The 16200-nt window shown below is 33.1% G+C and overlaps 1 protein-coding gene across 1 annotated transcript in view; it reads right to left on the minus strand.

Annotated features, from left to right (window-relative positions):
- The window catches only part of LOC144556060 (putative ribosome biogenesis protein RLP24), a 94942-nt gene extending 84852 nt beyond the window's left edge, over nucleotides 1–10090 (minus strand). Inside the window, exon 1 of the mRNA XM_078304553.1 lies at nucleotides 10079–10090. The gene's annotated coding sequence lies outside the window, so the exon portion shown is untranslated. The remainder of the gene's footprint in view (nucleotides 1–10078) is intronic.
- Between the last annotated feature and the right edge of the window lie 6110 nt (nucleotides 10091–16200).

Genomic DNA, 16200 nt, shown 5'->3' on the forward strand with positions numbered 1-16200 from the left:
TCAGAACCTCACATGGGGAGGCATGCATGTTTGATTTGGTTGGATACTGATTGGAATTTGGCGTCTTCTTATGTATTGTCACCTCTCCGCTCCTGATTTTGCATTCTGTGTGCTGTGGTCCGGAGACTTAATATGTCCCTAAAATTGCTTAAATTTATATTTTAGAAATATATGGATAAGTTTTAGAAAAAAATATAAAAATTAGATAAGTGTATTTGTTACATTTTTATCTTAAAATATAGCACATTGGTAGGCCTTTTGATGAAAAATATTAGATCAATTGAATTCATTCATTCTTTTTTAAATCCGTCCTGTATATACTGTGACACGTGTGTGATAGAATGGACATAAAGTTCATTTTGAGTGAAAGCCCCTTCTCCTAGGAATCATAAAAGAGAGAAATAAATAATTTTCCATTCAAAAGCACTTGAGTTTATATTGAAATTTATGCAATGTAGATTTTCAAAAAATATCGTTACCAACCTTTACTCAAATATTATGTCCTGTAAAAGCAATTTTGGTATTAAAGATTTTTATGTCAAATATTAATACAAATAAAATGATTGAACAAAAGATATACATCTCAATTTAATTTCAGGACCCATCAGATAGATTTCTCACTGAAAATTTTGGTGTTCTTTTATTTACATCTTTCAGTTTCAAAGTTCTATTAATTTGTTTGTATTGAAAATATTGCATTGGGAGTGGCTTTATATTCACATTCACAAGTGACAATCTGACATACATATTTTCAAACTTCACTGAGATTAATTTCATAAAAAAATCGTTTGATATTGAAATATTTAGACATATTTCGGTTATATAAAAAAATCTTCTCTGAGCCTAACAGCAGTGTTCATTTCCCCATTTCTTAGTAAATGGCTCATCCCTCTTAATTCTCCAGGTCCATATTTAATATTTTTACAGGAAATGAACAGACGATATTTCCAGTTTGTGCACAATGGAGGGACACTTTCAGAGGACACTCAGCGGAGTCCTACATAGACATATCTCACAGTGGCCTACGGGCATGATTCGCATGAATCAATTAAAAAAGAAGATATATCTCACAGGTCACAGCTATGCATGGTCTATGGATGATTCCAGCTAGATTGATCTATCACGAATACCAAAGTTCCATCACAGAGAGATTTAGAAACTATAGTACATAATTTTTTTTTTATAAAATATTTTATATTTTTACTAATTATCAACCTTATCAATATTACAAATAAGAATTTTTTTTTTTCAAAGTAACATTATTTAATAGTTCATATTATAGATTATAATAGATGAAAGCAATTAATTTTACAAGTGAAATGAAGTCGGTACCTATATGATTATTTTACAAATAATAATAATCAAAATCAGCTTTTAATTGAAATGAACAGCAATAATTTTAAAAGTGAATACTAGACGAAGAGTAAGCACAAGGAATATTTAATATTCAAATAGTTTCCGATTAAGAGGAGAGACTAAATCACAAATAGAAACTGTCGCATATAGTTTAATTTAGTATACATAACATAGCGGACTATGTAGCACCACAAATAGAAACAGAAGCCATGTAAATTGCAAAAAAAATATATATATATATATATATATATATATATGTAGTATAGCGGTCCGTAATAATGCTTAGCGCGTAGCGGTAATAGCAGTCGTAGTTGAATTAGCGTACTTTTACCACATAACTTAGCTTTTATGGTCCGAAAAAGTTATAACTAGCTATTTAGAACCTTGACAAATACTATACATAGCACATATCATTTCATACTACAAAATCTTAATTCTAGTAAGCTGAAAAATCAATCTCAACTGTTCAATATAATCTTCATATTTATATGTATTTAAAAGCCAAATTTTATACTTTTAAGATACTTTTTACTTTTTAAAAATAGATCGAAAATTATTTGTTTACAAATTCTAATCATATAAAAGTAGTGATTTTTTATCTATCTAAAATAATAGTAATATAATTTTAAAAAAATGTAAAATATAGCTTCAAATACAGTTTTATATTTATATTATGTTAAGTTATTCAGATCGACTGTTTAAAGTTTGAAAATGAATTATATTATCATATGACTTCTCACAATTTAACTTCCCTACAGTATCCATTGGTCTGATGAACAAACAATACACTACGAATATTCTGTGTCCATTTCTGTGAAGTCTACAAGTACAGCAGGTCATAAGAGCTGAATTAAGTACAGATTCAAAAAAGACAGCAGGAATGGATACACAAGAGACGCTGCAGTAAAACAAAAGCAGCAGATATTAGGCCCGGGTTTTTCCTAATGATTGTATCCTTTCTGGACAAAAATTAGCAAGAGATATTAGGCCCTTGGAGGAAGGCCCATTGGAAGCAAGAAAGATTATTTTTAATTTTTTTTCACAGATGAAATTTGCCTTGCAATGCATCATTTTGCCAAAACACATGTTTTTCGTTTGATTTTTCACATAAAATGTAATGTTGCACATGTTTTCTGATTCAATGTCGAAAACAATATTTTCTAAGTACATAGTCCAAAATTTCAACTGGTGGCATCTCACCTTGATTTAAGAACAACAAAGCAGGTCTTTTCTCCAATTATTGCCAATACCCATCAATTGGTTATTTGGTTTCAAGTCAATATCTCCTTATTCAATTTATTTAGTATAGTCAGGAAAAAAAACCACAATTAGGCCGGCCATTTTTATTAATATCCTAAACAAAAAAATAATTTTAACAATGCCTTAATGGACATTTTTTTTTTTAAAATGCCTTGACCGCCTGGGTCAGGGGCGGCCCAAAATACCCAGTGAGGCGCCACCCTCACGGGCGCTCCATGCCCCTAGTGAGGCGCCCCCCACACGGGCGGCCCACAAGCCCAGTGAGGCGCCCCCATCACGGGCGCCCCACTATGAATCCCTATAAATTCTGTTTTTTCTCTCTCTTGCCCACTCCAACATCAGTTTATCCCACCTCAAAGGCAGAGAGAAGGGAGAAAGAGCTGAAGGCGATTTTTTGGGTGATTTTGGGCAATTTTCTGGGCGACTATAGCTACAGGTAATTTAAATATATATATATTTTCTAATTATTTTCTAATTTGTCTCTGAGTACTGTACAATTAGTATCTGTTGACTGTACACTTAGTCTTTAATTACGCACATAATGAGCTTTTCAAATGCTATTTAGGATCAATACAAGTCTAATCAATTTCATTATCATTTGAAACCCTAGTTACAATGGCACCCAAAGTTGACAAAAATAGAGGAAGAACTGAAACCGAACGCGAAGAAAAAAGAACACTTATTAATAATTTTTGGACGGCTGAAGTCTACGCGATGAGGAATTTGAAAAAAAATGTTTTCACCCAAAAATAATGAAGAATTTCTTAGCACTCTTGATCCATCAATTAGAAAATTACTGATAGAAGGCTGGGTAGACAGGGTATTGGTCCTGACTCTGGTATGGCATCAATAGCATCAACATCAATATCAATATCAGTTCGATTAATGGGTACCGGTCTTGACTCTGGCATAGTTGGCAATCTAGGGATTATGGGTGCTTGTCTGGGTGGTGGTGGTGGTAACTCTTCAGTATTTTCAGGGGAGTTGTGGTATCCCAAGTTGTCATAACCGGGGCTGTGGTACCTCTGGTTGTCATAAGGGGAGTGTTGGTGGTACTCCTGGTTGTCATAAGAGGAGTGCTGGTGGTACTCTTGGTTGTCATAAGGGGAGTGCTGGTGGTACCCCTGATTGCCATAACCTGAATGCTGGTGGTACTGGTTGTCATAACTCAAATTGTCATAACCTGAAGGTCCAGCCCCAGCCCGGGGAACCCTCTTGGAATATATGTCCATTACCGGGACCCCATTGGACTCAAATAGAGTGTACACATATCTCCACAAATTCGTATTTGTTATAGGATATCTCACAAAGTAAGGTCTACCCCCCCCCCTTTGTGAGTTGTCAATCCGTGTAGCCAACTCTATTTCATACCTGTTGGGATTTACATAAGTCTTTTCGTATACTAGTTGTTTAAGTTCCTGAAATATGATATTTTCATCAACATAGAAGCCAAATGCTGCCTCTTTCGTGTAATACACGCCATCTGCACCCTTAATTAGCCTGCCACCTGTATGCAGTGCAACTAACATTTTTTCTTCACAACCTACATTTAAAAAGTAATTTTACAAGTACTACACTAATTATAAATGGCTAATTGGAAAATAACTAAAAAAGAAATTAAAAAATATCCAGTTGCTACAGTAAACAATTCATTTGCTACAGCCTATAATACAGTAATTGCAACAGTAAATGACACAGTAATTGATACAGTAATTGCAACAGTAATTGATACAGTAATTGCAACAGTGATTGATTAATTAGACTAATAATTACCTGTGGCAATAGCCTGAGAATCGTCAAAAATAGCCTTGTTTTTCTCTCGTTACTGTAGACGGCGTTGTTTTTCGGTTTAGAATGGTTTGTGGGCAGGAGAGAGAAAAAACAGAATTCATAGGAATCCATAGTGGGGCGTCTCACTGGGCTTGTGGGCCACCCGTGTGGGGGGCGCCTCACTAGGGGCATGGAGTGCCCGTGTGGGGGGCGCCTCACTAGGGGCATGGAGTGCCCGTGAGGGTGGCGCCTCACTGGGTATTTTGGGCTGCCCCTGGCCCAGGCGGTCGGGACATTTTAAAAAAAAAAAAGTCCATTAAGACATTTTTAAAATTATATTTTTTGTTTAGGGTATTATTAAAAATCGCCGCAATTAGGCGTATATCTGTTACCACACAGATTACCCCTGGATGCATATTACCCTGTAGTACCGCACAATAGGATTCACTATTTTACGGCTTCAGATTAACTCAAAAATAATGTCTATTCGGGATAATACAAGAAGCCAGTATTATTTATGCTTTGAGATTCATGCAAAGTTCAAAAAAACAAACAGTCTGAATTATCTCACTCTACAAAACAATACCTCTAAAATAATACAGAAGATAAGAATTCAATTACCTCTTTCGGCTATTCTTCTATTATTTTCAAACGTATCTTCTGGGCAAATGAAAATTGAAGTCAACTTTGATTTGATACAAACTAAAACATGTCGACCCATCTATTTATTTACTTTAATAACTTTAAATAATTGAAGTGTCAATTATAATATACATTTCATATGAGTGAGAATCACTTGACAGCTATTTATTTTGATAATATATGTATGCTTCTTTTGTTTAGTTTTCGAACTTATTAGATTTGATTAGAATTACATTGTCAATATCATTTAAATGGACAGTTATATATTAAGTGATCCATCTCCTTTAATATTATTAAGAAGAACTATTCTCAAGTTCTCAAACATTCATGTCGTATTGATTATAGAGAAAACCACTTTTTAAAAATAACCAGCCGTTTATTCTGAAAACTAATTAAAATTCAAACATCATTTAGCATTAGACACAGACGATCCAGTTATGGACAATAGCTAGCAGCCTAGCCCTAGCAGAGCTACAGAGGGCAGAGGCATCAGTATATATATTACATGGCACTGAAAGTCTTTTTTTCGGCCTTCATATGACACTGAAAGTGAGAATTCTTTTGACCAAACTTTCATTATACTATTTATCATGGTTAATTACTTAGTATGCGTTTGGATGTAATTTCAAAAACAGTAAGAATAGTGCTAATTTGAGATTAGCGCTATTTTATCATTTGAGTGAGTTAACAAGAATAACGCTAACTTCAGAAATAGTTTTATTTTTATAGTGATTCAAATGTAAAATAGTATAGAAGAATAGTCAAGAACCCCATGTTATTCTTAATGATACAAATACACCCTTTAATTTCTCCAAAATGAAATACCGTGCAGTAGTTTACGGAATCGAGGCCATCCAATGGGCCTCCAATGTTCATTAGAGTAGTTTTTAATCGTATCAGAATTCAAAACTTTAACATTAGTTTGGATCAAGTGTATACAAATTGTAATACAGGTTGAACGGTTCAAATTAGCATCAAATCGAATTTGGTCTTATCCTCGTTGGACCGCCCTCACTCCAATAGTGTACGTACTACCTAAGTACTTGCACGGCTGCACCCCTCTTTTTTTCTTTTTTTTTTGAGAAGTGTCCGTAGACCCCACACACACTATTTCCTACCTTTGCCAGAGATTGATATCGAACCCACTCTCCCACGGGAGAAGTGGAGTGTCTTACCAGGCTGCCACCCCTCTCCTAACTATAGACCCAAGTATTTTATATATGGTTTCGATACTTCATTAATTAGCTTGCTAGAACTATCTAGCTATTTTCTCTTTCTTTATTTATACAGGCAGGAGGCAGCCATATTAAGTTTTGAGCTTTAACAGGTGACCAACGATTATATATCTTGCACGCATATATAGTAATTTATTAGCATATACAATTAATTTATTGACAAAAAGAGAATAAGTGTAATAATAGTAATAGTAACAGTAACCGTCAATCTAAGGGTATGGGGTTTCAATCATGGAGGTAATTGAATTGGCACCTAGCTCTGTGGGACAAATCGCACTATTTTTCAGTTAATAATCTTGTCATTACACTGGCTTGTACAAATGAGGATTTAATGCTGTGTCCTACTGTGGCCCCGCAATCTGACAGAGATTTGTACCGCAGCAATATTTCATAGGGTGAAGGAATGTAGTGATAACCAGGGGCGGAACCAGGATTTGAATTTGGGGAGGGGGGGGGGGGGGCAAGCTGCTGAAAGAAAGACGAAAGAACAACCGCATGAGAGGTGCCAATCGGTATGCATCTGTAAAAAATTATATTTTTACCACCCGAATAAGCAACTTCCGATAAGTTGGGGGGGTGCCTGGCCCCCCTTTGCTTGTACTTAGTTCCACCACTGGTGATAACTTTGAAATAGAAAATGGGTATTTAAATTAAATATTTAATTTCCGATAGATTTTTTACAATTGGAATAAGATGAGCATTTAATTTGATAGAATTTAAAAATTAGTTGGTCAGTGATCAAGTGCCAGTAAAATTGAACAATTAATCCGGTTTTTATCCACCTGATGAATTAATGAGTAATTAATTTCTAATTTGCAGCAAATTTTATACAAAAACTCATAAATCATAATCACAGTCAAATTAATTTATTATCAATATAATTTACCTCATAATTAATAATAAAGCAAAACAAACACATCTAGATATATGGGAAGAATAAGAGTTATTACAAAATTCGTGCAATTTGAAGATGGTTATCAATAAGGAGCCAACAAAATTGAACCGTTAGATTTTTAAATCATTCATAGATATTGGATAACTAGTCGATTTATAATTGGATTTATTTTTGTTGGTTGTTTGAATAATAGAAGGTAACATTATATCTTGCAGCGAAAATATTTTGAATTGAAACAATTGCTTTTATGTTTGTTGAATGTGTATTCTTGTTGGTTGTTTGAATAATAGAAGGTATATCTTACAGCGAAAATATTTTGAATTGAAACAGTTGTTTTTTATGTTTGTTGAATATACACATTTATTAAGAAGTGTCTCTCTCTTAGTCTACTGTCGGAAGATAGACTATAGTTTGTTGATCCAATCCTTTCTTATATTCAACAAATTATATATCATACGCCTCAAGTTTTTCAATCATGTGGATTTAATTTTCCGAGAGTAAAAAATAAAATTTAATATGTAAAAAAATATAATATTAAATTCCTAACATACAAGAATATCTCAAAAAACATATAATTTGAAATATAATTCATTCTAGGATTCCAACAGTCCAATTTATGGATAAATCGAACACACTGGCATAAAACTGTATACGAAGCAGTTAGGATCATAAACCCACTCATCCATATACGTGCGGGATCCGTTACATAATCCGCCCACATTTTCCAACCCGCTAGCGCCAAAAACATAGATGGCGTGCGTATTCGTGTCAACCCGAAAAGACGCTCATAGGCCCTCTTATATGTTATGCTTATGTGATTCTTTTTAGAGTCGTTTCTTGCTTTTTGATATAATTTAATCCTTTCTTGAGTTGTATCGATCAATTCAACATTACTCACAAATGTTATTTTCACATAATTATTTTAATCTTACATGTATAATAGGTGACCTGTCTAATTAAGCAATGGACAACATATCTATAATGGTAGTTTTCAAGATTTTTCTCAGTGCTAATATATACATGTATACAGAGCGAAACTAGATTTTCAAACTATAAAAGTCAAATATACATTAAAAAATTTTTACGAAAAATAAAATCAATTTGACTGTACCTTGACATTTTACACTAAATTATATAGAAAATCAAACATAAATATAAAAAAAATAAAAACAATGATCAATTAACCCCATTCCATCTACTTTAGTTTGCCCCAGCGTGTATATTTATAATTAGTACTTAACTGCGTCCTATAGTTAACTAACTTCTTCGAGATTGTTGATTTTTTTTTTTTTTATTATTACAAGCAGCTCAAAAATTAGTAAGTTGCAAGTTGTAACAATAAGGCAAATTAGACAGATAGAGATAGTGCACGAGAGGAACACAAGTAAAAACTAAAGAAAAAATTACTGAATGTTTGTCCTTTTATTATTTACATCCCCCCACCCTCCCCCCCCCCCCCCCCCCCCCCCTCCAAAATTTCATAACTATAAAAGGTAATTGGATGGTGTTAAAAATAATATGGAGATAATATGTCATGAACTACATATTCTTAAATTATTTGCATTATTTCTTGAAAATTTGGATCATACCGGAGAAGTTAGATCAAAATATCAAATATTTTGAGAATAGATAAAACAATGGCATTAGTGTATATGAACTGAATTTCAGGGTGGTGAAAAATGCACTGTACATTTGGGGAAGGGAAAGGGAAAGGCTTAGTGGATAGCGGGTTACAGGGTTCTGATTTTTCAATTGGACAGCGGGTGGGTGGTTAGTTACTGTGTATTTTTGGAGATGTATCGGTGAACTCTGTACGTATTTATTTCTCTTTATTCGGTAAATATAAACAACCGGCAGCCACTGCCTGGTTTTTGATCAAAAAAGAAAAAGAAAAATGCACTGTATAATAATGCGTAACGCATCTCAATACATTACCAACACTACTATTTTCATATCACCTAAGGTACCTCACCATTTGATTTTGAATATGGCTCATTCGTTATATATTGGCACAAATCTGAAAAGAGACCTTGTGTCAGCAGTAAAATACTATGCGTAATGTAAAATTTGTAAAATTAATCTCTTAAATTTTATATGATTAACTTATATTCATATTTGACTTTTATAATCTCATAGCTTGAAAGTTTGACTCTACCGTTCATTACAGTTTTGTACCGGATTAATTCAAATTCTGATCAAACGGTCTTTATTCAAACTCAAATGGTTAGGTAATTAATGCAGCGAATCTGGAGGAGCCTATTGCTAGTATTGTCTAATATTTGATTACACATCTATTGCTAGTATTGTCTAATATTTTATTACACATCATTTTATTAGTGTGGATAATTCAGAAGTAGATTTAAATTGGATAAAGAATATGATTTTGTGTATTGTAGAAACACCTGAAGTTCATAATCTATGACCGTGAAACTGTAGAATGGGTTCAAAATAATCATGATTAGTCTCCATCAATGCATAGTTTGGGACTTTGGGGCCTTTGGGCACAAGACGACTTGACCAGGGCTTATAACAGTCCAATTGTGAACAAATCAAACCGTGGTACATGTTATTTTTCTCTCTTGTTTTTTATTATATGGGTATCAGACTAATAGGATTTCTTTTCCTTTATAATAATAAAATTCATCGGCCCACATAGTAATATTTTATTACTTTTCCATGTGATTTGTGTGTTTAATTTTTAATGATATAGGCAATAATATTGAGATAATTATTAATTCTCATCGTAATTTTGGGACATAAATTGACCAAGTACAGCTATCAAGTATAAATAAACTATGCATCGATGGTTTGATGCACAAGATGGTTTGCATTCGATCTCAGTTGGACAGTATAATTAATTGGTTGCTGCTGTTTTGTAACATGAACTCGCAACATATGAAGAGAACACACCATGTGAAACTGGAGAGAAGACGACCCACCATGTACCATCATTCAGCGAGACTCACGGGCAGTTAGCCAGTTAGTCATTGGCTCTCCCGAAACCTTTTTAAACTTTGTAATTTGTAATTTAATTTGTATCATTACTAATAGTTTGACGAAAAAAATTACAATTACCTTTCGTTTTTGCCAATTTGAACCCACAATTCCTTTGATGAACCGACATGCACCTAATCCCAATTGTGATCATTTGTAACATCAGCAAACCAAAGATTTAAATAGTGAATAGCTAGCAACGGATTCAGAATTCCTGTTATGGTGGAGTAGGAATTGAGTTAAAATAATTTATCATGATTAAACTCATTAACTAATTAGATACTAAATAAAAATAATAAAAATAATTTCTTACCTAGTAAAAATCTGAATCCGCCCCCTGTAAATATTGAATAGCGGTGTAAATAATATTCAATAGTTTGACCAATCCAGCATATAAGCATATGCCTTTATTTTTAAAAATAATATTCAATAGATTGACCAATCCAGCAGAATTTTTTTTACAAACCATAATTAGAAAATTTATTTTTATCAAACTAACATGGTCACTTTTTTTTTTTACAAAAATCATATGGACCGAAATACCATTTCGGTCCTGTATTTTTTTTTGGACCGAAATGCCAATTCGGTCCCCACTGATTTCATAGTTTTTCTAACACAAAGTCACAGAAAATCCAAAAACACCCTGGACCGAATTGACAATTCAGTCCCTTGTGGTTTCGGATTTTCTGTGGTCGCGTGTTGGAAAAACTGTGATTTAGGTTTTTGTTTAGTAATTTAGGTTTTTGTAGTGTAATTATTATAAAAAAATTTAGTTTGCATGTAGAGTAATTTAGTTTTTTACATGTAGTATAAATCAATTGTTGAATGATTTATTTTGTTTAGTGTAATTTACGTTTTTGTAGTGTAATTATTAATTGCAGAAATTTAGTTTACATGTAGATTAATTTAGCTTTTTGCATGTAGTATAAATCAATTGTTGAATGATTTATATTTTTTAGTGTAATTTAAGTTTATGTAGTGTAATTTTTAATGTAGAATTTTTTAGTTTGCATGTAGAGTAATTTAGCTTTTTGCATGTAATATAAATCAATTGTTGAATGATTTATTTTTAGTGTAATTTAAGTTTATGTAGTGTAACTATTAATTGTAGAATTATTTAGTTTGCAAGTAATTTAACTATTTACATGTAGTATTAATCAATTGTTGAATGATTTAATTTTTTTTAGTATAATTTAGATTTTTGTAGTGTAATTGTAGAATAATGTAGAGTAATAGAATGAATGTTAATATTTAATTGGGTTTGCATGTCATGCATGTCAATATTTAATTAGATTTGCATGTTAATATTTGTTTTTTGTATGTATTTATTGTTGATCCCAAAGGCACCTAGAGGGAGAGTGAATAGGTTTTTTATATTTTTGATCTAAGTAATAATATTCTAGCGTGTCTATAAGTTATTCTTGACGGAAACTAGAATAACTTTGTCCTGTAAAGTAAATAAAGTAAATATTAGAGTTTAGAGACACTTGACACGAGAGTTATTTACGGAGTTCGGCACTAACGACTATGTCTCCGGGGCTCGCGACCTTCTATATGGCGCGCCTTTCTTTACCCAATGAGAAATTATTACAAGGTGGAATCGGTGAGCTCTTACAAACTTATAAAAAGTCACACGGCCTGAACAAAGGAAACAATCCGATTCGTGAGGACTCAAGGATTGCAAAGTGAGCGCAAGGCTCAAGATAACAAGGATGAGCACAAAAACTTGAAGGGTTACAAGGTGTTTGTAGTAAATACAGATCTCTCACAAATCACTCGGATTATTGAAGTTGTTTGAGTATGGTGGATAAGATATTCGGTTGTTGAATGAGTATTGAAGTTTAAGGTCTAGTAACCATGGTGGCTCTCTTGTGAGTTGAGGAGATAAAGTTTAGCGGTTGGAGCACACCTTGAAAACCTATCTTTGGCTTCTATATAAAGGGAGAGAAGCAAATCTAGGTTTATTCTTGTTTCTATATCTGATGTCTGTCTTCCAAGGCTTATACCGATCCATCCGTTCATATTATGAACAAGGTTAATATATATAAATTGTAGATCTCGGTCTCCTGAGAATTTCAAGTTTTGATTCACTCAAATTGGAGTTCGTATGACCAAATGGTGACCAAAATACGAAAGGTGCATAGGTTGACAGACCATAACGGTCCATGACCGTTGCCACGGTCCGGCTCTAGATTGCTTAGCGTTCTGTGACGCTAAATGGTATTTTATGCATCACAGACTATCCTGAGATGTATTTTTACCATTATAACTCTCCCTGGACCGTTATAATGATCCTTAACTGTTCTGGAACTTCAGCACTCTTCAAACATGCATATCTTGGTGCTCGAGTGTCCGATTTTGGCATATGACCACTTTTCGGAAAGCTTGTGAAGAGTAGATGTTGATTCTGAAGTCTTAGCCTTCATTGGAACATTTCTACATCTTATAAGTCTGCACACATCTCAACTCAAGAAAATTGTTAAATGCAATTTATGTATGTTTTGCAAATCTCGTCAAACAGATAAGTCTAAGGCTCCCAAAGCCAACATTTATTTATATTGTAGTGCAAAATGGACGATGAACTACCCTTAGGACCTTTATTGCAGTCGCCTTAAGAACAACACAAGTTATACTTGGCGAATATAAGGGTATTTGTTTAATATTGGTTTGGATTTAAATTTACTGATTAAATTTTTGAATTCAAATTAAATTTTTGGTTAAACTTTTTTTTCATGGCAATTATAGAAGAAGGGTATTTAATAAAAAAAAATGGGACCGAAATGTTAATTTGGTCCCAGCCGAAAAATATTGGATCGAAATGACATCTCAGTTCCATGTATTACACCAACGGCCACACCGTTTCCTGCAAAAATATGTAAAAACAGTGGGGATCGAATTGACATTTCTATCTAAAAAAAATGCGGGACCAAAATGCCATTTCGGTCCTTGTGAATTTTGTAAAAAAAAAAAAAGTAATCATGTTGGTTTGGTAAAAATGATTTTTCTAATTATGGTTTATAAAAAAAAATTCATTCCAGTAAGCCAATTCATTTGCAATGGAAAGTCTTAACTTTTTTTTTTTTTTTAGGAATTGAGGAAAGATGGAGATGATTGCAAAGATCTAGAAACCGAAATTTGATGACAGTATCACGAGCAACCCAAAGATGGAGATGATTGTTTCAAGATGGCTTTGTTCATATAATTATTCGAGTTGTAGTAGGTGTCTTATTAATTATATAGCATGTTTAAGGTACATATTTTAATGTTAGAGATACAGTAGATGTTCATGAGTTTAGGTGAGCCAGTGTTGTTTCAGATACAACAGATGTTTTTCTTTGTTTGTTTCATATTCTAGGTACAAGGACTTTTAGTCAGAATATACAAGCTAGTACGATTTTCATGATTAATATGTGTTGGTTTGATGATAATTAATGGATCCAACCCGTTTTATCTTTGCCATCGGTTTTGAATTTAACCGATGCTGCTTGATTCATTTCCTATCGGCAAGAAATTGAGCCGATAAAAATTTGGTATTTGCTATCGGTAGTGAATGAAACCGATGCTAATGTGTTTGCACATACATGTTTTCAATTGAAGCAGCTGTTTGGTATTGTTTCTTATATCGGTCAACAAGTCAAACCGTCGGTGATATGAATACTTTGATTTTAATCAAAGTTGAATCCACTGCTTCATGTGGGGCATTAGTTTTCGTGAGTCAAAAAATTAGAGCTGCTATCTGTCTCTGTTATCTTTTCACTAAGCATTGTCTATAATTTGTTCTCTTCCTTTTGAAATTTATAAGAGAGTATGTGAGAGAGTGTAATTGAGAATTCTAATCTCATGTACTTGTAAGACTCTTTGATTTAGTAGATTTGTGCTGTGCGGTTCCATATAGTTTTATCTCGAAAGAGTTTTTACGTAAAATCTTGTGTCATCTCTAATTTTTTGTACTTGTTTATTGTCTTGATTTCTCTTGTGATTCATTTATTTGCTTACCTCTATTTTGTCCAACAATATGGTAGATACAAATCTAAAGAGTTAGATCTCAAAATATGGACTGTATTCACATTCTTTAAATGTGCACTGAATCACCTTCTAAAACTTGGGAATCAGAATGAAAAATTAAGGTTCGGCGATTGTTATCTCTCTCCAATTTGCCCAATTTATATCGCTTACAACTTAACAGTCATATAAGGAGCGGGGGGGGGGGGGGGGGGGGGGGGGGGGGGGGTAGTTCGAAATATTATGTCCAAATATACATGTTGCCTACTTGCCTTAGCTTATAAGAATGAAAAAAATTATGTAGTAGGATTATCTATCATGATTATCAATAATGCTCACATTTGAAGCACATTTTTCATACCCAAAATTGATTTTCCATTATAGAACATGATCTTCAAATGAAAATATAATAGGAAGAGCAAACTCATTAATTCCATGAGCCTGAATATGTAAACTACAAGTGGATCCGGCCATCGGGGTGTATATTTTATTATTTGCGTTGACTGGAGAGGAGATCATCAAGAAATGAGAATTGAAAATGATGAAATAAGTTGGTTGAAAAGGACTACAGAGCGCAAGATTTGTTGAAGGTACTGTTAACAGCTGGTTCTTATTTGGAAATTTAGTCACATCTTTTTCTGAATTATTAGATTGATGCTTGTATTAAATGGATTAGGATAATGATTGTTTGAAGTACCATCTTCAGAGAACCAATGAGAACACAGAAAACAGGGTTTTTGTCCGTGCTTCTTAAATCCAGAGGATATCGTTGAACTTAATATTTCTTACTTATTTTCATGGGTTTCGTTGCTGATTATGGTTAATGATCGCCAACAGTTTTTTTTTTTTTTTTTTTTTCTAAAATAAGGCTATGGTACTTTGCAATGCGCAGATAAGCTCATTCTACTCAGTACAAAGTATCACAATCCGCTCACGGGCTTTCCCTCAAAAAAAAAAAAAAAGGGTACCACAATCACATTTTTTTTTACTTTTTGTTTCTAAACATCCTTAATTCTTGGCATCAACAAGGTGTTAAAGCATTACATTTATATCGAGGAAGCAGAGTATTTTTATATAGATTCTACAAGGATCCCGCTTTCTAATCGATAAATATAATCACAATAAAAACCGAAGAGATCTCATTATATTAAGCGAGTGTTTATATCACAAATAAATCTACAACAATATACAACTCAAATAAGAAATTTGATTTATATTAAATGATAAGTGTGAGCGTCCACACCACAAAATTTGAAAAAAAATCTGGGCATAATAAGTGAGGTACCGACTAATACAACAATTTGCAACTCAAATTAGAAATTTAATTTTAACAAGTTCCTAGTAAACAAGAGAGAAATTTAAATTCTCCTCCCGAATTAGAAAAGTAAGAAAATGAAAAAAGATGCTAAATTTATTATTCTTCAAATAGGGAGAAATAAATATTGAAGAAATAAAATAGAAGAATTATCTTCATTGACCTTATAAATCATCCTTGATTTTTTTTTTTTATTTAGCAAAAGGCAAAATGATTCAAATGAAAGAAACATCAAACATATGGTTTTTAGGGAAAAAAAAAAAACAGCTCCATCGTACCAATGAATGTGTTTTTTCATTGTATCAATGGTATGGTGGACAACTATTTTGACTCCATCACAATCACGTGTCAAATCAGGATAAATGAGATGATGAATCATGATAGGTGTGGTGAGCCAATCAGCTAACTATAGATCAATAGTCAAAAAACAATCATTCTCTCGTGAAATGAAATTTATTGGTTAGTTGTTGTTGTACACGTATACTATAATTGGTCATACCGAAAATTAAAATTTTCTTCCATCTCATTGGTGATGCAGTGGAAGACAAATTCCAGCGAATTAATTAGGACAATATAAATACCCGTTCTTCTTCTTCCACAGCCACCATTTTTCTTTCCAAGCTCCATTTTTAATGGTGCAGTGGATAAATGACCTCCCATATTCCACCGTACCATTAACACAGTAGAGTTGCTTTTCTGAATTACAAACCAAACATGTTGTTTTGATCATA

This window comes from Carex rostrata, chromosome 6 (assembly GCF_964058835.1).
Source record: "Carex rostrata chromosome 6, lpCarRost1.2, whole genome shotgun sequence".
Taxonomy (NCBI): Eukaryota; Viridiplantae; Streptophyta; class Magnoliopsida; order Poales; family Cyperaceae; genus Carex; species Carex rostrata.